Below are 24,558 nucleotides of genomic sequence, written 5' to 3' on the forward strand. Positions count from 1 at the left end.
TCCGGCTGCCGCCGCCTCGGTGGGTCCCACTGCCGCCATTGCAGGAGGCTCTGTGCGGTGGCCGCGCCGTGCGATCGAGAGGTCCCGCCCGCAGCCCCCTCGGCGGCCGGCTCCTTTCCGGAGCAGCGGGCAACCGCGTCCGCCGCCGGTGAGTTCAGCGCCCGCTGCGCGCCGGGGCGGGGACCGGCTAAGGGGGCAGCGGGTGGCCGTTCCCTGCGCCGCGCACGCCGTACATGGCCCGGCCCGGCTAGCGGCTCGGAGTCTCCCACCTACCGAGGGGCGGAATCCTGGCCCTCAGGCTGGCGGATGGCGGCGCCTCCCCACCGCTTCCTCCTGAGTCGCTTCCTTGTTGGGGATCGCTGAGGTGTAGGCAGCGCCCTCTGTGCCCAGCCCCGCCGGGTGGAGAGCGCCGGTCCGCTCGGCACGAACCTGGTAGGATGGAGACCTGCGGCTCAGGCACCCGCCGCCAGGCTCCTGCAATTCCCCCAGCTGCGAAACTCCGCAGGAGGGTGCACTCCTCCCTGGCGGGGGTGGCGTGGGCTGGGTGGCGCGGTGGGGTCAGGGTTTTGGGACACCTGTGTGGGGTGGCGGGGGGACCCCGTGCGGACCTTACACTGCAGCCTTAAGGCTGTTAGGGTTTGGTGTCATAGGCCTGGTCAATACCTGGCTGCAGCTCAGAACTATGAAAAACTTTCCGTCCTATATGACATGGTGTTTGATCTAGTTACCGTCTCTCCGGGTGAATTTACTACAGCCATGGGAAAACACCTTCTGTAGTAAATTTCTATGCTACAGTGATACAGCTATAGATGCTTTTGGGATGGCTGCATAATAGTACTTGCACAAACATACTCGCAACAACTTTGTGCCCCACCATCTTGTAATCACTCGAAGAAGTAGCGCAGAAATAAGACAGAAGTAGACTTAAATGAGCCAAGATAGTCATGTTACTTCTCTTTAATACTGGTTTTAAAGTTGTAACAGATTTCTTAGTAAAGTTTTGCCCAAACTTAAAGTTTTTGTAAGTACTTTTCCAACAGAAATATTTCTGCTAAATAGCTGTGTTCTATTGGATTTCTTTTTCTGTAACATTCTCCTGTAGTGTAAGCAACTCAAATATTGCAGCATTCCATTAGTGTTGTTTTTTTTTGTTGGAGAATTCCTTGGAGGATCAGCACCCCATGTTTATTTATGCTTTGTCTCAATATTGTTGCCATTGTCTCTCTTTTTGTTTTGTCTGTTGATGTCACTTTCTGTCTTCTGGCTTGTTTTCTTCTTTTTAATGTCCTATTTTTGTTCTTATTTTTTTTTCTTTCTGCTCCCCTCCCCCCAGCCCAGCTCATGAGAAAGCTATAGAGTTTAAGGCCAGAAGGGATCGTTAGATTGTGTAGTCTTACAGGCCATTAAATTTCAGCCAAATACCCCTGTGTTGAGTCCAGTTACTTTAGATAAATAAAGCATTTATTTCTTAGGAGACTAAACTATTGTTTGCCACAGACAGAGAACGGGAGAGACAGGTGCCACCGAAGTCCTTGCAGTGGCAGGAAACTGATGAGGTGAGATGTGCTTAGATGATCTCAGCAGGCATTCTGTATCCCATACTGAGGAGGAAGGTGAAAATCCCTGCAAATCTGACCTGGGGGGAAATTCTTCCTTATCTATATCTGGCAATCAATTAGACCCTGAGCATGTGATCAAGACACACCTCTAAGACAGAGAATTTGGAAGCAAATACAAGAGGGTGTCTCTCTCTAACTGGGTCTCTGACTTACCCCATTGAGAGGGCTACCTTTAGTTCAGTACTTATCCTCTCCTGTCCTGTTTTTTCTTCTTTTGCTTCTCTCAAATTCTTTTTGGGTTGGAATTTCAACTCCTAAAGTGTTGTCTGAGAGCTGGCCTGAGCTTCCAGTGCCAGTATACTCTTGCTGCAGATTAGCAGATCATTAATTGAGGGGTGTCTGCTGTCGCCACAATGAAGATATAGTGGTTTTCAGAACAAGTCTCCTAGCTGTGTTTAAAGGGCTTATTGTTTTTCAATGGTTTATTTTGATGCCATCATTAAACCACATCAGTATCAAAGGGTCTGGCCCTAAGTTCCTTCTAAGTTGCACAGCCACACAGCAGGCTAGCAAGGGCTGTGCAGGTGCGCAGCCTGGAAAGGCACTTCTCGCCCCGGCCCTGGAGCTGCCACGGCTGTGGAAAGGCCCTTGTTCCCAGGTCCCAGAGCTATTGTGACGAGAGGGGGCTGAGGGGAGTCCTCTCTTCTGACCCCACCCCAGAGTCCCACCACCAGCCAGAGCCCTCACACCCAGCACCCCAGTCCTGAGCCCCCTCCAGCACTTCAAACCCCTCAGCCCCATCCCTGCCAGTCATCACCTCCATATTGGTGCACATAACAAAATTCATTCCGCACATGGATGGATGTAAAAAATTAGAGGGAACATTGGTCTGGCCTAGTAGTGGCATGAGTGAAGATGCTAATGCTGGAGTCTTGGGCTGGGACCCAAGCAGCATTTCGTAAACTGACGAGTTTGAACAAAATGTACAGGTCAGGAGAAAAGGAAGGAGGATAGGAGAGGCATGGAATTGGAAAGAACTGAGTTAGATGGGGAAAGTACCTGACTACGAAAAATGATTTGCTGAAGATCCCCTCAGTTATTAACAGCACGGACATATGTGGTGGGCTATGGAAGTTCTATTTAAGTACTTTAAACTTAAGCATTTAAAGTAATCTAAAGCAGTTTTTACCAGTGCCATTTTGTAAAATGACTTAAATGTTTTGAGCAGTAGTGGTTGAGCAGGTAGATAATTTATAGTATATAATTTGTAGGCTTGAAACTAACTTCAGCCAATCAGATGATCTCTCTTCTTCCAAGCTATTTTATAACTCCTCAAGGTATAAAATCAAATAGCTACAGGTATTTGTAACTTGTACAGGGCTGAAACAAATTATAAATGTAACTTTAATGATGTATATTGTTGGCAGTTCAAGCAGAGGAGAACCAAATTGTCAGCCAGGTGGTTGTAAAGCTTTCCATTAAAGAGATTATTCCAGAAACGTAATTACAATTATCAGTTTCACTGCTCTTTTTCTCTTTATGAAAGCAGAAACCAGCTGGAGCAGTAAGAAGGTGCAAAAAGAATACTAGCTTGCTATATATTCCTTTGAACCTCTCATGTTAACTAGGCAGTGTTTTCTTGGAAATATTGTAAGTGACTCTCAAATATAAGTCTGCAATTGCCAAGCAGAGCCTGGAAAATATTACCATGCCATAAATAAGAATTATGCATAAATTACAATTGAACATCACTAGAACAAGCATTGAGTCAGACCAAGGATTCTTGAGATGCTTTTCTGTTTAGGGGTAGGGTTCTTTATATCACTGTAATGTAGGATGAAAAGAAACTATGCTTAATATTCGTATTATGCATTTTGATGAAAGTATGAAGTGTTAAATGTTTGGCATTAAAATGTTAGTTGAGATAGTGAACTAGTAGTTTTGGGGCTTGGATCATTGTGTTATAAGTGGAAATAGCTAGCCTTGTACTTGAAGGCTTTACATTGAACAAGATTGAAATCTTCAAGCAAGATTTCATAGAAAGTCAGTTATGTTAGCTTACTTGGGTATTGGTGTGGTCTAGAGGGTAGAGCCTGGTACTGGGAGTTTGGAGACATTGTTTTTGTTCCTAACTCTGCATCCTTAGACAAGTCACTTCTTTTCTGTTTTCTCAGCTACGGTATGGGGGAATCAGGCCTTCGAAATTTCACACCTGTTAGCCAGAGTTAGCTATGAAGGTAGGCATAGCCCTCAGCAAAGTCCAAGGGCAGTGAGGCCCTCCTTATCTTTCCCAGCTATTGGAAAGGGAGCAGTTACTGGGTCTTTTTCCTGAAGCCTGATTGGAGATGTCATATTTTGTATCAGCTTCTTGCAAGTAGTTATCAGATAAATGTGAAACTGCTCTCACTGAGGAAGACACTTCCTGTCTCATCACCACCTTCAGAGCATCCTCACTGTTGCATGTGGGTTTCTGCTTCTCTACCCTTCCCATAGGGACTCTTTGGGTGAAGGGGGAGGGGTAAAGTCTTCATCACTCCTTCCCCAGTCAACCCTCTGCTTGGTTCCTCTTCCACTATGACTAGCTGCAATGCTTGCATTCTCAAACAGTAGTAGTGTATGATTGACAGTTTCACAGCTGCCCACTGGGTTCTGAATAACTGCAATAAATCTGACCAAAATGTTTTAAATTTCACTCTGCTGCTGCTTGGATAAGCCATGGCCAGCAGCAATACTGGAGCTGTCTGCAGATTCATTAAAACAGTACATGAGTTTTGGCTCTTCCAGAGGTCATTTCTTCAGCTGTTAGGACTAGAAATTTTTTCTTTTTTTTTAAATGAAACATTTCTGCAGAAATTGTTGGTTAGGTCTCATTTTAACTTGACAGTTCAGGCTATCTGCTTACCCAAAGCAAGTAGAGGTTTTTTAAAGCTCTCAGGTTAATGATCCTTCACCACCTTTTTTGAAGCACTTTGGAATTTGTGAATGAAAAGCATTATGTCAAGTACAAGTTATGTAATAGTGTTTAGAACCATTTTGACTAGCTTGCCTTGTTCATCTCTGGAGAGAAATTTTGTGTCGTTCTCAAACAAAAGATCCTCACTAGGTGCTTTACAGAATAACTAGAAAGACAGGCTCTTTTCCCAAAGATCTAAATCTAACTTCAGAGATGGCAGAATAGGTTGAGGATAACAAATAGGGAAGAAAAATGATGTAGTCCACAGTTGGATACTGAGTTTAATCAGGAGCATATCTAGATGCTCAGTTTTTAAAGAATGATTGACTCAGTATTTGTGGGCATCATTACAGACATATGCCTTAAAAATGGTTTTGAATGAAGAGAGGTTAATAGGTTGGCAGTCCTCTGTAGTTCCTTGTCATAAAATTTCAATACTGTTTAGAGCATGCTTGTCCTAGATATATTGGTAGGATAGGCAAAATGTTGAATGGGAGCTAGACATCCATTCTAGAATATTCTTGATAGACTCTGCTTGATTGCACATACAAAAACTACCAACTCAGATTTGCCCAAGGTTGCTTGTTTCACTTTAAGTCGATTACTTGTTACTGAAATATTTTATTCTTTTTCCAGAAAATTCGCTGTTACCTGTTGCCATCAAACAGCTGCTATATTTGAATCTTGCATCAGAGTAGTTGTCTCTGAGCTAGTGAAGTTGGTGGTTTTCTTTCCCTGCATACACTGTTGTGGTAAGACACATTTACTCTAACCTTCTACTGTAACTCCTCACTTAACGTTGTAGTTATGTTCCTGAAAATGCGACTTTAAGCAAAACGATGCTAAGTGAATCCAATTTCTCCAAAAGATTTAATGTAAATGAGGGGGTTAGGTTCCAGGGAAATTTTTTTCATCAGACAAGACTACATATATACACACATACACTGTGTGTATATACATATACACACACATAAACATACAAATATAGACACATACAGCATAAGTTTTAAACAAACGATTTAATACTGGTACACAGCGATGATGATTGTGAAGCTGGGTTGAGGTGGTGAAGTCAGAGGGTGGGATATTTCACAGGGAATGCCTTACTGCTAAATGATGAACTAGCATTTGGCTGAGCCCTCAAGGGTTAATTGGTTGTTAAAGTAGCATCGCTCTACAAGGCACCAGACATAGAGGGAGGGGAGAGAACATAGCAGACAGAGACACACACTGTGTGTCTGAGATGCACATTTCCCCTTTAAATAACTAACCCCTGTTCTAAGTATACTGCCTTGTTAATTAGATCAGCTTGCTGAGACCGCAGCTGCTGCCTTGAAGCTCCCTCCCTCCTGAACCCTGTTGTGTGTACCTCTTGCTCTATGGAAATGGGGTGCAGGAGCAGGGGGGAGGGGGACACCCTGACATTAGGCCCCCCCCCACCCTCCCATATAGAAAGCAGGAGTCTCTGGGAGCAGCTCCAAGGCAGAGGGCAGTGGGGGAGGGACAGCTCAATGCTGGCAATTGCTAGCCTGCTGGGCAGCTGCAGCACAGGCAACTTAGGGGAGCTGATAGGGGGCTGCCAGTCCACCCTGATTACAAGCCCTCACCAGCTAGTTCCAACGGGCTGCCCTTCCTGCAAGCAGTGGACAAAGCAGGCGGCTGCCAAACAACCTTAGAAGGGAGCATTGCACAACTTTAAATGAGCATGTTCGCTAATTGATCAGCAACATAACAATGAAACAGTATTAACCAGGATGACTTTAAGTGAGGAGTTACTGTACTTTTGTAGCTTTTTAATATCTCAATTTAATACAGGTACAGGGGTTGGGAAATCTGGTGTATTAGACTGTAGAATGATAGTTTTTATCAAATCTGAATTAGGAATGATGGCAGTTAACATAAAAATAGTCTTGAGTTTTATGGAAGCCAGTGTGACCCACTGGGTAATACTCAGGAATCCTGGCTCTACCACTGATCTGCTGTATGACATGGGCATTGCTCTGCCTCTGTTTCCCTTCTCACTATAGTCTTGTCTTTGTGATTGTAAGCTTTTGGGATGTGGATGTTACTGTGTGTTTGTACAGTGCCTAGCATAATGAACCCTTGTCTTGGTTGTAGTGACTGTGTTACACTATAGCGTCATAGACTTTAAGGTCAGAAGGGACTATTATGATCATCCAGTCTGAACTCCTGCATAAAGCAGGCCACAGAATCTCACCCACCCACTTCTGTAATAAACCCCAATCTATGTCTGAGCCATTTAAGTCCTCAAATCATGATTTAAAGACTTCAAGGTGCAGAGAATCCTCCAGGAAGTGACCTGTGCCCCACACCGCAAAGGAAGGCAAAAAACCCCCAGGGCTTCTGCCAATCTGCCCTGGAGGAAAATTCCTCCTGACCCCAAATATGTTGATCAGCTAAACCCTGAGCAAGTGGGCAAGACTCACCAGCTAGACACCCAGGAAAGAATTTTCTGTGGTAATTCAGATCCCACCCCATCTAACATCCCATCACAGGCCACTGGGCATATTTACCGCTAATAGTCAAAGATCAATTAATTGCCAAAATTAGGCTATCCCATCATGCCATCTAAACTTCCTGATGGTCAGTTTATATTCAGTATCATTTATATTATGGTAGTTCTTCCTTTGGTCACAAAATTGAATAAAAGAGCAGTGGTTAAACACACTTCCACAATCTGAAGAGTTGTCCCCCTCTGGAAAGAGAATAGTGTAAATTGAAAGTGTTTACATCTTTGCAACAAGTCAGAAAATTTCAGTTAAGCTTTCCTATGTGGTGTATAGGGGTGTTCCAGCTACTGATTTGAGATTTGATTTATTGATTGGAGTTACGGTTTTAGTTGTGACCCATGAGCTGACAATTGATTAAAAACAGTATCATGTTAACATTCTACAGTTATTTATCATAAGGTTTTCCATAGCTTCCATCTCTATAGTATCTAAATACACCTCTGCGCTGATATAACGCTGTCCTCGAGAGCCAAAAAATCTTACCACGTTGTAGGTGAAATCGCGTTATATCGAACTTGCTTTAATCTGCCGGAATGCGCATCCCTGCCCCCACTGGAGCACTGCTTTACTTCGTTATATCCGAATTCATGTTATATTGGGTCATGTTATATTGGGGTAGAGATGCAGTAACAAGTAGATGCAGGCATATTTAATATTTAATTGCATGATCAATTGAGAACTTTACCTGGACAGTTTATGTCTGTCACTTTGAAGAATTATGTCTGAAGGTAGGCAACCAGTAAGTAGTTATGACAGATTTAAATATAACTTAAAATGTGATATATTCTTTTCATAATAGGGTTTGGCATAATATGCGCTCTCTTCCTTTTGTACTGAACATTAGCTTGAACAAGAATGAGGACAGCTGGCAGATGCTCTAGTGCAGGAGATGCGACTGGGCTAACAAGGCCTTTATTATGCAGCTTCTGACTGCTTCTCTGAAATTTTCTCCTTCCTGTTAAGGTGAAGATAGTTACTTCACCTCTGACTCATCACATACCCACAAAAGTTCACAACTATCAGCATATGCTCATGCTTTCAGAACTTCTTTAATGTGATTCAGCCCTTTGGTCCAATATATGATGGTTTATTTCACAAATTTATTTGAGGGACATCACCTCATCAGTATTTTCTACCTTAGGGCAGATTAGTCCCTTCCCTGCAGTCTTTTGCTTCCTAAAAACCCAAATCATTTTTTCAATAGGCACCACATTTAAGGTGACACTGAAAAGGGGCTGTTTCTGGAATGATGCAGTTCACTCCCCCAAACCAAATTGTTTTGTCCTCAGAAATACTATTCTTATCATGTGTTATGGTAGCTGATGAGTCTCAAAAGTTTTATAGAAAGGACTCTCTGCTTGTCCTGGTGCTGATGCCTGATGCAGAATTCCAGGTTGAAATGTTACCCTCTATTAAAGACGCACTGTGAGGAACTGCCAGATGATATTCCACTTACTTGAGATCAGAGTTCTTCAGATGCTGAGGGTAGCATTTCTGGTGGTCTGGCACTTCGGTGGTGCCATGTGGTACCAAGGATTTTCTGACAAGGATCTTGATGTCAGCTCCAGCTGGAACCCAGTGAGGTTGGATTTCCTCGATCTTAAGGGTCCTGAAAAGTATAGGCCGCCTCCTGATTTGGCCTGGCAACCTCAGTTGTCAGCCTTAGGGTGCCAGTTGGGTATGTCTGGATAAAGCACAGGGGTCAACACCCTTTGAAGGTTTGGAAGGACTGGATGTCATAGCACTTGGAACATCAAAATCATCAGTGCAGAACCCCAAATACCACTCTGTAGCATCTGTTGGATTATTGGTTTAGGCAAGATTTTCTTCAGAACAGCCTTCCCTTAGCACTTTGTGGATGAGCTCTTGATCCAGTGGGAGATGGATCTGAATTCAGTGCTGTGGACTTCTCTGAACTGAAAAAAACAGGTGTCTTGCAATTCTCCTTCAGTTCTACATCTAGTTTGGGCCCATGAATATCATTTGTGCTTCAGTTTTCAGTTTGGACAGCTCTCAAGTTTAAATCTGTCAGACTTTTTTCCATCTGGTTACTGTGCACCTTTGGATTTTTGGCCTTATGGTACTCCAGCTCCTGTGTCAGTAGTCTCTGTAGGCTTGTCCACATGAACAATTAGACTGTGGTGAGCTGGGGTGTGACTCTACCCCATGCTAGCCTGCAGCAGGGGAACTATCTGTATGCACCCTGCTGACCTGACTTTGATCTAGTCCCATTTAAAAAAGATGTCTAGTTCAAAATGCTCTAACCAACGTCGTCTCCTATTTTTAGGAAGTCTCCAAGGAAGAGGTGAAGGCTGCTGTGGGCGTAGCTTTACCTTTTCTGCTGGAGTTCCATAGAGTTAGATCTGGTCAGAACTAGGTATGTTAGCCCTTAGTAGCCAGCTACTAGTATATCCACACTAATACAATCATGTAAACTGTCAAAGGCACAGTTTGCAGTGGTGGAGCTTGCACATGTTTGAACTTGTAGTAAGCTTCACTGGTGCAAATCCTAACTTAGAGAGACCACTTCCTCTCCCTAAGCAAAGTCAGACAGTACCTTAGGCTAATAGTGGATAGTGGCCATTGTCAGTACAAGGTACTACTTTAGGGTATGTCTTCACTGCACAGATAACCTGGTGATTGGCACCTAGGTTAGCCTAGCATGGGTACAAGCATCCCCCTGGCAAAGCCCCAGCTGTGTTACTATGGTCTTTACAGTTTCTGCATTATCCTGTGTATTCTTTGTGCTGAAACACCCTGTCAGTTGCTGGAGAATGTTTGTTCTTTGGGGAGAATTGTGGGAAGGGCACTGGAAGACTGATTAGTCAAATGATTTAGCCTTTCGCCTGCATCCTTACAGCAAAGGGGACCGGTTCCAGCCCATGTTAGAGCAGAGCTCAGATTCTGTACCCTCCCTCCAGCTCAACGCTAAACTGAGTAAGCTAGCCTGGACATAAAGTACCTCCAAACATGGGTCAGAGGTTTTACTTTGTGGATGATGTGGGGGTTGGGCTAAAACCTGGGAAAGAGCCTAGGTTAACTGTGCAGTGAAGACATACCCTTGCTCTCTGGATTGTTAGCAGCCTGAGTGTTATTTACAAAGTTCTTGATGGTCACAGACAGCTCTTCTACCCAAGGGATTGTGTATGTTGTATCTATATCTGAGTCAATGGCTAATAACAGCCCCATCTCAGTGAGGTAATTCACACCCTTTGGGTATCTAGGTCAGTCCAAGAGAGTGAACCAATAATCCATGTTCTCGACTCTGTCCACCAATCTCAAACCCTGCTTCAAACTCACCCTCTGCTGGCATCCGCAACCAAGATAGCCACATCAGTCTGTGCAGCTCCTGTGATCATATTTGGGATGAAAACTTTATGGCCCAGAGCATCCATCAACGTAATAACTTTAGTCTGTCTCAAATTTGTACGTATCCACATCCATTGTTACTCCTCTTTCTCTTCCCCAGTTTCATCCAGGACCCATAAGCAAATGAAGCTTTGCCAGTCTTTTTGGATTCCTGGTCGTATTTGTGCATAGTTTGTTTGTTCACATTGCCCAGAAGGTAGAGTAAATGACCATTAGAATGTTTTACCTGCATCAACGTGTCCTATTACCACTATCCCCGCACAGGGTCACACTTCACTGTGGTTCCCCTGTATTGCACTGAAACACTAGCTTGTCTGCTTCAGAATAAATTCACAGATGCAATCCAGGCAGTGGATTGCATCCTATTCTTCTTCAGGGCAGAGGGCCAGTGACATTTCATCTGAATGCTTCAAGTTGTAATGTTGGGCTATAACCTGGCTAGATGAGTAGTTCTGTCCTTGTGTCTGAACTGTGAATAAGACATCTGGCTAGGTAGCACTTCTGCAGAAAAGAACCTAGGAGTTACAGTGGTCTAGAAGCTGGATATGAGTCGACAGTGTGCCCTTGTTGCTAAGAATGCTAAAAGCATTTTGGGCTGTGTAAGTAGGAGCATTGCCAGCAGATCAAGGGATGTGATCATTCCCCTCTATTCGGCGTTGGTGAGGCCTCATCTGGAGTACTGTGTCCAGTTTTGGGCCCCACACTACAAGAAGGATGTGGAAAAATTGGAAAGAGTCCAGTGGAGGGCAACAAAAATGATTAGGGGGCTGAAGCACATGACTTACGAGGAGAGGCTGAGGGAACTGGGATTGTTTAGTTTGCAGAAGAGAAGAATGAAGGGGGTTTGATAGCTGCTTTCAATTACTTGAAAGGGGGTTCCTAAAAGGATGGATCTAGACTGTTCTCAGTGGTACTAGATGACAGAACAAGGAGTAATGGTCTCAAGTTGCAGTGGGAGAGGTTTAGGTTGGATATTAGGAAACACTTTTTCACTAGGAGGGTGGTGACGCACTGGAATGGGTTACCTAGGGAGGTGGTGGAATCTCCTTCCTTAGAGGTTTTTAAGGTCAGGCTTGACAAAGCCCTGGCTGGGATGATTTACTTGGGGATTAGGTTCTGCTTTGAACAGGGAGTTGGACTAGGTGACCTCCTGAGGTCCCTTTCAACCTTGAGATTCTAAATGGAAATGAAACTCTAAATGATTTTTTTTAAAATCGGATGGGGAATTTACGTAGCCTACAGTCACTTCATTTGTTCCCTTTTACTTTTCTGTCAGGCTGGATCATAGTGATCATCCCTCCTGAAGGAGATGGACAGCTCTCCCTCCAGGGCTAGCCACTGGGAGCTAGAAAACTGTTGCTCTCCTCACCTGAGATGAGCATGCTGCCTTCAGTATTTCCTGCCTCTGACAGCTAATTACCTCTGGATTACCAGACTAGCTGGTGTGATTTAAAATGAGGGCTTTGGAGCGGAGCCCGGAGCAGGTCCAGAGAAGTGAAGCTGCAGGTTTTTTGCTGGAGCGGAGCCGGAGCAAAGGTCCAAAGCCCTGCTTAAAACACTGTAATTTCAAATATTTTATTCATTGTAATTATATACTGGCATTCATTATGTTCAGAACTTGAAAAATCTGCTTAATATCAATTTAGCTGATGAGTAAGCCTACTTGCCAGGGTGATTAATATACTTGTCATTATGCCCTGTGCAGACACACCCCAAAAGTTTGAATTCTTTACTGGAGACTTGCTAGCAGCAGGGAGAAGCTACTGATGGAAAGGAAGACAACCACAGGTGAAGTGCAGAGACAGTGCTCAAAGCCCCCCGTTCCCTCCTCTTTCTGAGCACTGAGCGAGGATATTGTGTTCTTTATGAGAATGCTGTCCCTGGTCTCTGCTTAGAACTTGTTCTTTTAAAAAAATTTTTGTCTTAGCCTCTGGCTTCTGGGTGTTTGTACTTGAAGTAACATCTTCCTCTAGCTAAGGGGAGGAAGAGTTTTGTCTCTTGATGACTCTCTCAGGAGGTCTGGCAAAGTAGGGGATTGAATCCAACGTCTTGAATATCCAAGTACAGTGTTCACTGCCTTGACCCTGGTCACTGGGCAGAGGGGTCGACCTAAGGTACGCAACTTCATCTACACGAATAGCGTAGCTGAAGTCGCCGTATCTTAGGTCGACTTACCTGGTTGTGAGGACGGCAGTGAGTCGACCGCTGCCGCTCCCCCGTCAACTCCACTTCTGCCTCTCATGAGCTGGAGTTCCGGAGTCGAAGGGGAGTGCGTTCAGGGATCGATTTATCTGTGTCTAGATGAGACGTGGTAAATCGATCCCTGATAGATCGATCTCTACCCACCAATCCAGCTGGTAGTGAAGACCTGCCCTTAACAAACAAGACCATCCTTCCGACATTTTGTTGCTTTGGATCTGCAGGGCATCTTGGTAAGAGAATAAATAAATAAAGATAGGGAGGTGGTAGTGTTTATGCATTCCTTGGTAATTTAATGCAATAGACTGTTAAACCTCCTAGGTAGACACAAATGCATTTAAAATGCTCTAATTAATCTGCATTATAGAAGGTAGCTCCTTCTTGCCTCATTTACTGATCGCTTATCTGTGGTACACTGAAGGTGTGGTGCCTACTATCATAGCATATCAGGGTTGGAAGGGACCTCAGGAGGTCATCTAGTCCAACCCTCTGCTCAAAGGAGGACCTAATCCCCAACTAAATCATCTCAGCCAAGGCTTTGTCAAGCCTGATCTTAAAAACCTCTTAAGGAAGGAGATTCCACCACCTCCCTAGATAACCCATTCCAGTGCTAGCTGTGGAGGGTCCTTCAGACCCTGGCTGGGTTACACCAACACAGCCTTTGTGGTGAGAAATTTGTGATGTGGAATTCTAGGGGAAAAGAGAAATCCCGGAGGATATTCGCCCCTCACTAACAAACAATCTATTGGCTAAAGTGTTAAAATCCTGGGTTCCTTAACGGAATGGATTAAACTGATTTATGAGGAAATCTATGTAAAGAGAACTACTATCTCCAGCTATTGATATTGAAGTGATAGGCTACAGTTTTGAAACTAGTGTGCTTAAAATTAGGAACTTAAGCCTATTTTGGCACCAACCTAAGTGGCTTGATTTTCAGAGCTGCTCACCACCTGCAGCTTCCACTGAATTCATTTGGATGTGTCACTCAGGACATCTGAAAATCAGAGCCATTTTATTTAGGTTTCTGAATATGCTCTTAGGTGTCTAATTTTAAGCACCCTGATTTGAGAATTTTAACCACAGTCATTTACCAGGAGGAGAGGTTCATTTCTGTGCAGGTCCATTTCATATTGAATATATGTAAACTTTTGTACCTCTTGACTGTTGTTCTAATCACCTTTTTTGGCCAGTTTCAGCTCAGTGTTTCCAAATTGTTGAGTTGGAAATATTATTTCAGCCAACAGTTCAAACATAAAATAAACAAACTGGTATTAACAGTTGTAATTCATTTCAACAATATATTACTACATTTTTCCATGGTACTCCTTTACATAGGAAATAAGTACATGTTAATACTAAATGATTCATTACTTTGAGAGAGGCCCACTTTTCTAATGTGTGAAATAGCATTGAGTGTTTGGTACTCACAGTAACAAAAGCAAATTATCCTAAATTTCTACCGTAATACCCAGCTTCTAAAATCAAAATACTGAGTATGGAAATGCAGTGAGTAAAAGTATTTTGTGTGCTTGTTCCTTCTTCATGCCAAGATATAACTCAGTTGCAGGATTCTCAAGAATTTATCAGACCACAGCGCTGAATTAAAATTGGTTCCTGACATAGTTTTCATAGATTAATAGATTCCGAGGCCAGAAGGGGCCATTGTGTTTATCTAGTCTGAACTCTTATATAACACAAACTATAGAATGTCCCCCAAAATAATTCCTAGAGCAGATCTTTTGGAAAAACATCCAGTCTTGATTTAAAAATTGCCAGTGATGTCATGACCCTTGATAAATTGTTCTTATGGTTAATTACCTTCACTGTTAAAAATGTGCACCTTATTTGCGATCTGAATTTGTCTAGCTTCAACTTCTTGCTATTGGATTGTGGAGTGTGTTGATTCATGTGTCCAAACTTATTCTAGAGGGCCAGAAATAATTCTCTCTATTAAACAGAATCCTAACCAATATAATCAGGGAGTTGATAAGAGTATGAGTATGTCTCCTGGTTGTCATTTATTCAATGCTCTTCCGGTGCAGTTTCAGAGGGAATAGGATAGAAATTAGATATATCTGATCTGCTTCTCTTAGGAGCATATCTGCTTTTAGAAAAGGATTTAGAAAGGAATTGCCTCCTGTATGTCTTTGTCTACAGAGAATTTTAAGACTGTCTCTTCCAAAACAGCTTCTCACTATCCATTCACAAAATCTATGCTTTTTTTTATAGCAAATGAGGCAACTCTAATAGGAGTAGAGAAGGGATGGCAAGATCTTAACTAACATCAAAATACTAATTGGCATTAGGTAATACTACAGTATTATTAAAGCAGCTGTATTGAAAATTAAAGGTGATTTAACATTGTCTCCCTGGAAGTGTATATAAAACTGTTTTATGTTGTAGGCCAGGATTCAGACTTGAATATAGGTTAAGCAACATACATCGCCGTTTTAATAACCACCACCCCAAATTGTCCTACAACTGGATGTGTATAGGATGTAGGTTGTGTACAGAGGTGAGGGGTTGAATGCATTTCTGGAGATGGTAATTCAAATTTGTTCCCAAATTAATGTCTGGTTTATTAGTCCTTGTTCTGTCACAATACCATCATGCTATTTGACATAAATCTGCATGTTTGTCAATCTCTGTTCCATAGACTCTTGTGACTGGAATAGCATAATAGGGATTGAGGTCTATAAGATGGAAGCTTGTGCCAGAGTTTGTCTTAGCTGCTGTGTCAAGGCAATGCTACTAACTTCTCACTTTCATGAATGCTAATTCTTTCACATGTTTAGATTCTTCCACACTGTGTATGTATGGTTTGAGGAGGGTTGGAGAGAAGGCCTCTTTGTCTTTGTGACACGAGGGTTTATCCCTGAACTCTCCAGACCACAGGGGTTATCCTTCTACCCAGCAGGTGGAAATAGAAGAAAAAAATCTTTGTGTAGTCTACTATAAATCTTTACTGTTTCTTTTTCTGTTGCAAATAGGTCATGGAATCTGGGTCTGTCATACTCTTTTGAATTGACCTGTACTTCCTTCTGAATATTCTACCTTTAAAGGGTCAGTTCTGCCTCTGCTTCAGAATCCTGTGTGTGTCTTGCTCTCAAAGATGTATCATAGCTTCCATCCCTGTGGATGCGGATTAGATGGGGGCTCCCTTTGCAGTTTGTGGTTGGAATAAACCCCACGACTTGTTTTGTGTATGACACAGCCAGACTGGCTTGGTAAACTCTTATAGGCTATTGATGCTATAGGACAGGCCTGCACAACGTATGGCCTGCGGGCTGCATGCGGCCTGTGGAGCCTCACTGTGCGGCCCACGGGGGGGATTCTGAATCCTCGCACACACCGCTCTGCGGGCAGCCCAGAGCCCTTTGAATCCCGGCAGCGGCAGAGAATCAAAGGGCTCTGCGCTGCCTGCAGCCACGGGGAGCCCAGAGCCCTTTAAATCCCAGCCGTGGCAGGGAGTCAAAGGGCTCTGGGCTGCCTGCAGAGATTCCCAGCCGCGGCTGGGATTTAAAGGGCTCAGGGCTGCCCGCAGCGACTGGCAGCCCAGAGCCCTTTGAATCTTGGCGGCGGCTGGGGTTTAAAGGGCTCTGGGCTCCCCATGGCTGTGGGCACCCCAGAGCCCTTTGAATCCTGGCCGCGGCCACTGATTGCCCCTTCCCCACACCCCTGCCCCAACTGCCTCCCAGCACCCCAACCCCCTATCTAAATGCCACTGCTCCTTGCCCTCCGATTGCCCCCTCCTGAGACCCCTGCCCCTAACTGCCCCTTGGGACCCCAGCCCCAATCTAAGCCTACCTTCTCCTTGTCCCCAACTGCCCCCTCCTGAGACATCCCCCAACTTCCCCCCAGGACCCCACCCTCTACCTGTCCCCTGATAAACCCCTGGGACTCCCATGCCTATCCAACTGCTGCCTGTCCCCTGACTGCCCCTCTGAACCTCTGCCCTATCCAACCTCCCCTGCTCCCTGTCCCTTGACTGCCCCCCTGGAACTCCCTACCCCTTCTCCAACCCCCAGCCCCCTTACCGTGCCACTCAGACCAACGTGTCTGGCTCTGTGCAGCTCCAGACACGTTGCTGCCATGCTCCCCCGCAGAGCCCACAGTCTTCCCCCTTCCCCCCACCCCCAGTATCTGCCTTCCAGATTTGAACACCTCAAAATTCAGGAGTGCTCAAGCTCTGTTTGGGCAGCTGTTACTTCATTTCTCCCAAATCAAATATATTGATCCACTGTAACTTGCTGTAGAAAAAGTAGGATAAAATTGAGCAAGAAATGCTTATTAGGACTTGAATTGCTATTTTCAACCGCCATTGCCTTTTTGTTTGTTTGAAAGGAAGACAGTGATATTGCATTGACAAATTCCCCATAGAGAGAAAGAGTGGAACAAAAGAATAGTAAAGGCACCTCAACTTTTCCTCATTTATGGAGGACAGTCTTATAATATGCATCCAGATATCTTCCAATCACACAAGCTGAAAATTGTTCCACTTTACTGCAGCTCTATAACCATATGGTAACCAATCCTGTCTGTGTTTTGTGCACATCCAAAATTCCTGCTGAATGACCTGCCCTGGGAGTGAGTTACCAGTGACCCAGGGCTGGGGCGGCAGGAGGTGTGGGGGGGAGCCAAAGGCTGGGGCAGCAGCGGGGTGGGGGGAGGGCACTGGTGGGGAAGAAAGGGGGAAGCCCAGCGCTGGGCAGCAGGGGGTGTGTGTGGGTGGGTGGGGGGAGAGCCCAGGACTGGGGCAGCAGGGGGGTACAGAGGGGAGCCCAGGGCTGAGACGGGGGGCAGCCAAATTTTTTTTTGCTTGGGGCAGCAAAAAACCTAGAGCCGGCCCTGCCGGGTTCCCCCAGCCGCTGGAGCCCCGGGCCCTTTAATTTGCCCCTGAGGGCTCCCAGCCACCTCTTCAGCTGGGAGCCCCTGGTTGATTTAAAATAAAGTACCACCTCCCCACCCCCAACCTTCCTTTTTGGCCCACAGCTGTTTTGGTGGGGTGACACTGGGGAAGGAGGGTTTGTTTTCGCAGGGCTGGGCGGCCCTGGGGCGGGGTGTTTCTGTGGGGCCAGGAGGTTTCGGCCCTCAGCTGTTTTCTTTGGAGTAATGTGGCCTTTGCCGCTTTACGAGTTGTGCAGGCCTGCTAAAGGAGAAAGCTGTGAAACAAACTATATAGTCACGCTGTCACTAGATGAAATTGTGGAACCTATCAGAGCTCTCGGAACCCCAGTTATTATGTTTTGGTCTAATTTTTAAGATAATTTCTCAAGGAAAGCAAGAAAAGAAGCATTGATTGGAAGGAAGAAGAATGAGAGAGAAACAAAGAATAGACAACTTAAACTTTTTCTATATCCATTTAAAGCTAGTCTTATTTCCCTGGAATAACAAGTTACTCACTGACTTTGAAATGTGCTCTATCAGGATTCTCAGTCTTTCGCTACTCTTGATATTCAGTCATGTCTGAACACATTTTCTAGAATTTGTTACTGGCATATTTACTTTTTTCTAAGGTGGATTTGATTTACATGAAATTGATTTAAATCATGATTTGGTAGGGTCCTAAGCATGTTCCATGTGCTTAAGTCTGTCTTCTGTGTGTTTAGTCTCCCCTGTTGATAAACCTTCTCCAGTACCTGACAATTTCATTATTCTAGTGGAATCTAGCTCTTCTGGGATGTCATAGAGGGAGAAATGATCTCATGTATGGTAGGTAGGCCCAGTACAACACTTAATGGAGGCAAGACAGCAAGGCAGAACTGGAGACCAGAGCTAGTAACTTTTTCTATATTGCATTATTAGTTATGCCATCAGTGTAATGATATTTAAAAGAAACACCCCCCCATACCATTTCGTTTCTTCCACAATTGACTGAAAGAACTAACCATGCTCCTTTGATGATTTTTCAATTCACTCTGTATCAAACTGATGTGTGAGTATTATAGGCAGACCTGGCAGTATTGCTGTTTATTAAGGTTGCCCAACATTTCCCATTGTGACACCCTGTTTTCAGTTGATTGCAACATTGTCAGAATTTTGAGCCAAAATTTTCCGTATTGGGTGTCTGTCTTGAGGCTGAATGTTTTTAAAAGTTTCAGCCAAAATGGTTCTCAGCTGTTTCCAAGAGTGAGCTTAGGGGACTTGTTGTTTTACCATGTTTAAAATAAATAAATAAATACATCTTATTACCATTTCATGCTTTTAGGGATCTAATGAAGAGCCATTGGAGGACAAGATGGGCAGAGGAGCCAGTTTTTCATTTTTAGCCCACTCATTGTCTGAATTGTTGTGTAAGAACCTGTAAAAATTACTTTTCATGTAACAAAGAATAAATTACAGATGCCATGAGTTGTCCTCTGATGCAAAATGAGCAGAATTGGTTAGCAGAAGGTCAACCATGACTCACTGGTGTAGGAAGTCCTACTGAATGAAGCAGTGCACTAACTAGGATAAACAGTAAGGATCATAGTTCCTTACTATCGGAGTATAGTATTCACCAACTGTACCTTTCCCCTTGCGTATCCTTTAGCATGTGTCTGATTAGCTTTTTCTATACCACTCAACAAATTAAGTGCGTGAACCTTCTGAATATACCCAGAAGCTTAGTGCTAATATTTTTCAACCTGGGAACGTGGATATGTACTATATTATAAGTAGAACACCAACTAAACTTATTCTGATATGGTTTCTAGACTTTGACTTTAATGAATTGTAATTCAAGGAGTCATTCATTCATCCTTTCCCTCCCCTACCCCCCAATCCCTCCAAAAAAACCCCAAAACTTATTTGAGTAATTAGGTTGTGGGAGAAACTAACCCACATCAGTCTAAAATATATCTACTAATTTGTGTATGTGGGGACAGTTTTCCTTGGAGAGTTTAAATTGATTCTCCCTTTTTAAAAAAAAAAAAACTGTCTTAATTTACTTTTATTGCATACAGATTGACTGTGCTTTTCTGTAAACATAATTACACTGGTCCAAGCTTCAAACTTTGTTAAACCATAGAATAGAATTGCATCAGATCTCCTGCCTTCCTTGTACACAGATATTCTTTAAAGAAAAATAAAGCTTTAACTATCAGTGTGCAGTGTAGTTAGTGGAACTTCTTCGATCTTATTAGAAACAATATGAATAGCAAACTTATCAGAGTTGAGGACAGCATGTCCTAAGTGTCTAGCTTACATTCTTTCAAATGTAGTAATTTTCTGCACATTATCCATTTTTATTTACTATTACCATGCTTTGTACAGATTTTAACCAACACCTCTATACGTAGTCCAATTGTTTTATGTGCATGAGAAACTTTAAAAAACTTAGAGCAGTAGAAATTAATTTTGATTTGTCAGATTCAAAAATTGCCCTTTGTGCATGTGGAATAGTTTCTTAATGATCCATCAAAATTCAGAAGAGCATAATGTATGGCAAACTAGAATATTTTAAAATACATTCAAGTTTTGTGCATTGAATGAGACACAAGGGAGCTCTGTGGAAGACCTGCCTCATTTATGCAGCAGTAACATACTATATGCTATAAAAGAGTAGGTTTCATCATTGTTAAGCCTGAGGATTAATGTTAGTATAACTTACATGTCCTATTTTAATGTTTAGGTAGCTGTGCGTAAGTTGCACCCCTTCTATCCTTTGTCTGCTTGTTCATCTTTCTTTAGCTTGTGAGCATCCTAGGACAGGAATTATAATTCCTTTTGTTAGGTAAGTGCCTACCATGTAAGTGCTGTTTGAAAGAAAGAATAATGAATAGGTCAGGGTTAAGGTTGTACACCAATAATTTAACATTTCATGACTGAATGCTTATCCCTACAACCTTGGCTTTCTGAACAATGTCTTTTGTTTAGGCAGCAGCATAGTCAGTGGATGGGGCACTGGATCTGGATTCAGTAGACCTGACTTCTGTTTCTCCAACTGCTACTGACCTTCTGACCGTGGGCATGGTTATTTGCTTCTGTATGCTTGTTTCCCCAGCTGTAAAATCAGGATAATACTCATTGCTGTAGAACAGGGGTTCTCAAACTTCATTGCACTGCGACCCCCCCCCCCATGACAATAAAAATTACTTCACAATCCCAGGAGGGGCGGCTAAAGTCTGAGCCCCCCCTGAGCCCTGCTGCCTGGGTTGGGGGCCAAAGCCCAAGGGCTTCAGACCCAAGCATGGAGCCTGTAACCTGAGCCCTGAAGCCCTTCGACTTCAGCCCCAGGCAGTAGGGCTTGGGCTTCAGCCCCGGGATCCCAGCAAGTCTAAAACAGCCCTGGCGACCCCATTAAAATTGAATTGTGACCCACCCTGGGGTCCCAACCCCCAGTTTGAGAACCTCTGGTGTAGAACTTTTAGATATACAGATCAGTGTTGTTTAAGAAATTATTAAATATTGCAGCAAAATAAGTAGTCTTATATAAAAAAGTCACAATTTTCATTCTTTTGTAAGACATTGAAAGGCGTGCCTGTGCCCTTGTTGTTTAGGTTAATGTTTCCTCTGAAGCTGCTAATCTTGGATGTAGAGTAGGGCTTGAAACATTTATTACCCAGACACTTATTAGCAAAAATGGGAATATGAATGAGGTTGGGGGGCTTCCCCATTGAGTTCTTGGGAAACATTTTGGTGAGAACACACGCCTTCCTGCAGTTCTGAATTGCTATGAATGGAGAGGATGTCTGAATTTCTATCGGGGGTATTGCTCCTGGACCTTGCTAGGATGTTCTACCTGTCACCTTTGCCTCTGAAATTTGAGACTTAACCTCCGTCCAGCAACTAGAAGGGAGAAAAGGGTATTTGTATTTTTGCTCTGCCTCCCCACAAAGAGCTCTCCCCTGGGTTTGCTAGAGGTTGCGGAAATAGTACTGAATTATGCTTTTCTACCCTCTTTCCCGCCTCTGTATTTTTCATCCTGCTTTCCTGAGTAGCTCTAGCACCTGCCTTTGCAGTGGCTTGTACCTTTTCCAGACACGAACAGCAGCCTGAAATTCAAGGAATTTGTGAGTTTCATGGCTGCACATAGGGTTTTGATTAGCAGTGAAACTAAGAAGAGACTTTGGCAATGCTGAGCATCACCACAGGCAGTGGAACCATCTATAGACCCAGAAAGACATCCCTGTATTGGTTTGCCCTCATTTCACTTTTGGAAGATTATATTGGCAATTATGAGGACCAGAAACTATTTTTAATAAAAGCTTATATTTTGTATCGGTTGGTAATTTAGGCCTCCTGTACACATGCTGGAAAGCTTCCCCCTGTCCAGTGGCAAGTGGATTCTTTCAGGGCTGAACTGGGACATCATGTTCTGAGTAGCTCTCAAAAAGGACTGTAGCACCACAAAGCTGAATCACGCCGTTTGGGTGTCAGGACCATAAACTGAGTACTGGTTTTCCCTATGGAGATGACTCTTGATTTGTTATAAATTTACCGTGTATGCCTCCCATGTACTGCCTCTGCCTATGGTTCAGTTCAGAAAACAGACATGGGACAATGTCCCACTAATGTGTTTAAGATCACTACCATCACCAACATGCTCATGCTATTAGATCCACAGGTCTTGAGTTCAATTCCCTACAGATGGTGCTCATCCATCGTGGTGGTACAGAGTGGTGGCTTGTAGGGTGGATGGGTCACTTGTATCTGAAAACATGAGCTTCTACAGCTTGGACTGAAAGACTCCATCTACTAGCTCAAGTCTAGTAGCAAACTCATAAGCAAGTTACATATTCTAGCCACTGGCAAGGAGAGGGAAATGTGGGGGACAGAGCCATGCTGTTAGCAACTGTTATACCCTTACAGTGGCAGGAGGTGCTGGTCCCAAGCTTCAGAGGTCTGTCTCAACTCCCCATATGGGGTACCGTTGTGTAACTGCTCCAAGGACTGCTAGATGTAAAAGCATGAGCCTCTCTTGCCTGGGTGAAAGGAACTGGTCCATTAGCTCAGAGGTAGTAACACTCATAAACCTGCATCCATGGTCTCTAGCCCCTAGAACAGTTACAAAGAGCTGAATTTACAGCATGTGGGATAAATGGCTTTTTTTGGAGACCGGTATGCTCTATCTCTTCTCTCTCCAACCTTGCCATTCTTTCTACCATTTCTTCTAACGTGCAGCAGTTGTGGTGTCAACGCCAGTAGCACTATAAGTGATGGAAACCAAAAGTTCAGTTTTTCCTGCTTCTAATATTGCTACTAGCGATCCCCTGATGGGGCCAGCGGTAAGCCATGTTTCAAGGATCAATCATTTTACATAGGATTGTGATTGTACCCAGGATATAATTCTGTAGCCTGTTATGAATGCAGGCGGAAATATATGAATGATCAAAGTGCACAGGTAATCCATGGTGTGACACGCTCAATCCAAAATGTGATGCTCCAGAATAGTTTGTTCACTCAGTGCTTAAATACGTCGCATTTAGAATAATTGATTTAATAAAGACTAGGGCTGTTAAATGATTTAAAAATGTAATCACATGATTAAACAATAAGAGTACCATTTATTTAAATATTTTTTGATGTTTTCTACGTTTTGAAATATATTGATTTTAATTCTGACACAGAATACAAAGTGTACAGTGCTCACTTTATATTTATTTTGGTTACAAATATTTGCACTGTAAAAAAGAAAAGAAATAGCATATTTTAATTCACCTACTATAGTACTCTAGTGAAATCTCTTTATCATGAAAGTTGAACTTACAAATGTAGAATTATGTAAAAAAAAAAAAGGCATATTCAAAAATAAAACAATGTAAAACTTTAGAGCCTACAAATCCACTTGGTCCTACTTCAGCCATCGGGTCAGACAAACAAGTTTGGTTACATTTGCAGGAGATAAAGCTGCCTGATTCTTGTTTACAATGTCACCCTGAAAGTGAGAACAGGTGTTCGCATAGCACTGTTGTAACCGGCATCGCAAGATATTTACATGCCAGATGCGCTAAAGATTCATATGTCCCTTCATGCTTCAACCACCATTCCAGAGGACATGCGCCCGTGCTGATGATGGGTTCTGCTCGATAACAATCCAAAGCAGTGTGGACCGACACATGTTCATTTTCATTATCTGAGTCAGATGCCACCAGCAGAAGGTTGATTTTTCTTTTTTGGGTTCTGTAGTTTCCTCATCTAAATGTTGCTCTTTTAAGACTTCTGAAAGCATTCTCCACACCTCATCCCCCTCAAATTTTTGAAGGCACTTCAGATTCTTAAACCTTGGGTTGAGTGCTGTAGCTATTTTTAGAAATCTCACATTGGTACCTTCTTTGCATTTTGTCAGATCTGCAGTGACAGTGTTTGTAAATCAAACAACTTGTGCCAGGTCATTAGCTGAGACTGCTATAACATGAAATATATGGCAGAATGCAGGTAAAACAGACCAGGAGGCATACAACTCTCCCTAAGGAGTTCAGTCACAAATTTAATTAATGCACTATTTACGAACATCATCAGCATGGAAGCATATCCTCCGGAGTGGTGGCTGAAGCATGAAGGGGCATATGTATGTTTAGCATATCTGGCAAGTAAATGCCTTGCAGTGCTGGCTACAAAAGTGCCATGCAAATGCCTGTTCTCACTTTCACGAGACATAAATAAGAAGCAGGCAGCAGTATTTCCTGTAAGTGTAAACAAATTTGTTTGTCTTAGCGATTGGCTGAACAAGAAGTAGGACTGAGTGGACTTGTAGGTTCTAAAGTTTTACATCGTTTTGTTTTAGAGTGCAGTTATGTAACCAAAAAAAAAAAATCTACACTTGTAAGTTACACTTTCATAATAGAGATTGAACTACTGTTCTTGTATAAAGTGAATTGAAAAATACTTTATCATTTTTAGTGCAAATATTTGTAATAAAAACAAATATAAAGTGAGTACTGTACACATTGTGTTCTGTATTGTAATAGAAATCAATATATTTGAAAATGTAGAAAAACATCCAAAATATTGAATAAATTTAAAT

The 24,558-nt window shown here is 43.2% G+C and overlaps 1 protein-coding gene across 6 annotated transcripts in view; it reads left to right on the plus strand.

Annotated features, from left to right (window-relative positions):
- Positions 1-24,558, plus strand: part of PAK2 (p21 (RAC1) activated kinase 2) — an 85,435-nt gene continuing 60,877 nt past the window's right edge. Inside the window, exons 1-3 of one of the 6 annotated variants that reach the window (XM_050965543.1) lie at positions 44-148; positions 1,498-1,556; positions 5,149-5,264. The gene's annotated coding sequence lies outside the window, so the exon portion shown is untranslated. The other 5 variants (XM_050965544.1, XM_050965541.1, XM_050965546.1 and 2 more) reach the window with 5 other exon arrangements.

Source organism: Gopherus flavomarginatus, chromosome 8 (genome assembly GCF_025201925.1).
Source record: "Gopherus flavomarginatus isolate rGopFla2 chromosome 8, rGopFla2.mat.asm, whole genome shotgun sequence".
Lineage (NCBI taxonomy): Eukaryota > Metazoa > Chordata > Testudines > Testudinidae > Gopherus > Gopherus flavomarginatus.